The sequence below is a fragment of the Montipora capricornis genome, chromosome 8, assembly GCF_036669925.1.
Source record: "Montipora capricornis isolate CH-2021 chromosome 8, ASM3666992v2, whole genome shotgun sequence".
Taxonomy (NCBI): Eukaryota; Metazoa; Cnidaria; class Anthozoa; order Scleractinia; family Acroporidae; genus Montipora; species Montipora capricornis.
The window spans coordinates 12581460-12583959 of record NC_090890.1 but is presented as its reverse complement, the minus strand read 5'-3'; the positions used below and the strand labels follow the sequence as shown (position 1 = coordinate 12583959).

Here is a 2500-nt window from a genome sequence, read left to right as displayed (position 1 = left end):
AAATGGACGCCATGAGAAATTATTCTAAATATCGGAATCTCCTGACAAGCTTTTGTTGATTGATGGCTCGTGAATAACAACACTGTGAAGTCATTTTGCTCGTGAAGCGGCATCCGATACCCGATAAATTTAACAGAAGAACCCTCGGCGGTCTCACGTCTTACCGGCGCCGATCCTAACACTTACCAAAAGAAAAACTCGCTAAAGCAGTATATTTATCGTAAACTACATTTACTAAGCTTTCTTCTGATGTATAGTTTGTTATGATTTTACTGAAACTAACGCGAGTACGAACTTTTTTCCGGAAGGACACCCTACTACTACTACTACTACTACTACTACTACTACCACCACCACCACCACCACCACCACCACCACCACCAGAGTTTGCTTTGTGAATTTCTCCCCGTTATATTTATTTTACAAACTAACCCTAACTTTTTAACTACAATTTTTCCTCAACTCACCATCTACACACACAAAATTCGCCCCAAACTACCTGCAGCTGACTGGTGAATGTTTTAGTTAGTAGAGAGGAACCCTTCCTTGTAAAGAGGATTCTTTTGTCAACACCATTAAGGAAGCCACAAAGGTTGCTAGTGAAACTGCTGCTATTACTTTTAAATAACCGCCCTTTAATTGTCTTTTGATCGTCCTTTCCCACACCGCTCATGATAGTAATTATAATAATTTTGCAGCATCTCAGGATGATCAAACGCGAAATGCCCCTCGTTCAAGAACTGAACAGAGTTGATGAGCTTGTCATGACTGAGCCCAAGCGTGCCCGTCACATATATTTATTGAACGTTCCGCCAACGGTAACGCAGCGCGGAGCCCGGCTAGCTCAGTCGGTAGAGCATGAGACTCTTAATCTCAGGGTCGTGGGTTCGAGCCCCACGTTGGGCGGTGCATATTTATTTTGGCTGACAAACGCTCTTGTGTCCTTCTTGCGGAAGTCATCAACTTTGCTTTTCGTATAGTAAAAACTTGAAATATGTCCAGGGAGTCACGGACTTTAGATTATGACTTAAAAAGCAAAAGTTAGAAATCAAACAGACCTAGGGCAACAGAAGTAATAACGCTTGCAGTTCCTACTCAATTTCCACGAGTATTCGGATTTTGGTCTGCATTTTTACATGGAAGTTGGACTACGGTTGAAAGGTCCTTTGTTTGGTTTGGTTTTCTTGAACTACTAGCCTATTAACGAGGTTTACCTTAGTTTGGTTCGCGCCGTGGAAAAGTCATGATGTGAACCGTTGCGGCTACATCATTAACTTTTGCGAAATTGAAGCCTACTACTTTAAGAAACTCGTCGATTGTTTCCGCATGCTCTTTGGCGAAATCGTAACGTGCCACAAAGTTACATCACTAAAAGGACCTTCAGTTGAAGCTTTATGATATAAAGGTACAAAAATGGACGACGATGGCCAGGAAATTGTCACTAGAGCTTAGTTAAAGAGAGATTTCGCTGATAAAGGGATGAAAAGTGAACTGCCAGCTTTAAAATGAGAAGTCATGGGTCCGTGTCCCTTCCAAGAATAAATTCCAAATCAGACTCATCGATTAAGGTTTTATCTCGAAGCTCTAACCGAAATGAGATGCTCTAAAAGGTATTACATTCTCCTTTGTCTGTCGATAAGGATTTGATCTCATTAAAGCATTCCAATTTACGGAATTATGTACAACTACACAGATTGTCATAGACTTCAGATTTCAAAAATCTTCACCCAGTAATCAATAAAGCCCAAGGCAGCGATGGGATTTGAGCCCATGACCGCCAGTTTGCTCTTCCAGCGAGCCGTTTACATAAAAGTTAGAAAACGACACAAGCTGAAAAATTATAATATCCTAATACTACAAAAATGTTCCACTACTCCAATGTTTATTGCACTAACATGAGAGCTGTGAATTACCTAAACAAGTTTCATAACAACTAAAATAAGTACTTTCTCAACTCCCTCAAATCACAGCAGAGCCGCGAGACTTGAGATGAAGCGCCTCCTTAACTTTGTTGTCAAGGCCATTCTACATGACGGCACCCTCTTAGTAGCCTGGGCACGAAAGCATTAATTGAGGAGCGCCGTGAATTGTATGAATTAATTCCGGAGGTTTGCTCGAACAAATTGTTTAAACCATCCGGGAAAAGATTATTCCGAATTAAAAACACTTATTTGTGACCTTCTCCGAGCGTCACCTTTGCTCAAGGTTTTCCCACCGTAGGTAGTGAAGTATATCAGCAGATCTTGTGTTAAAATCACGAAAGGCCTTCTCCCCGCTCTATTTTGCAATCTATGGATTCTTTTACACTAGATTTTACAAATACAACCCCAAACCTCAGAGCAATAATGTATTTAGGGAAGGACTAAAGCCTCATATACATTCGCAGCAAAGTTTGACGATGCACCATCTCTTTGGCATTGCCATCCCAATGCCTCGTCAACCTCAATTCCCAGATATTCATACGCAGTCCGCCGCGGCATCAACTGCTGATTAGTTACAG

General features: G+C 41.3%; 1 non-coding gene across 1 annotated transcript; it reads left to right on the top strand.

Annotated features, from left to right (window-relative positions):
- Positions 1-833: 833 nt before the first annotated feature.
- On the top strand, positions 834-906 carry Trnak-cuu (transfer RNA lysine (anticodon CUU)). Its single transcript has one exon. It is a non-coding gene; the product is annotated as a tRNA-Lys (tRNA).
- Positions 907-2500: the final 1594 nt, after the last annotated feature.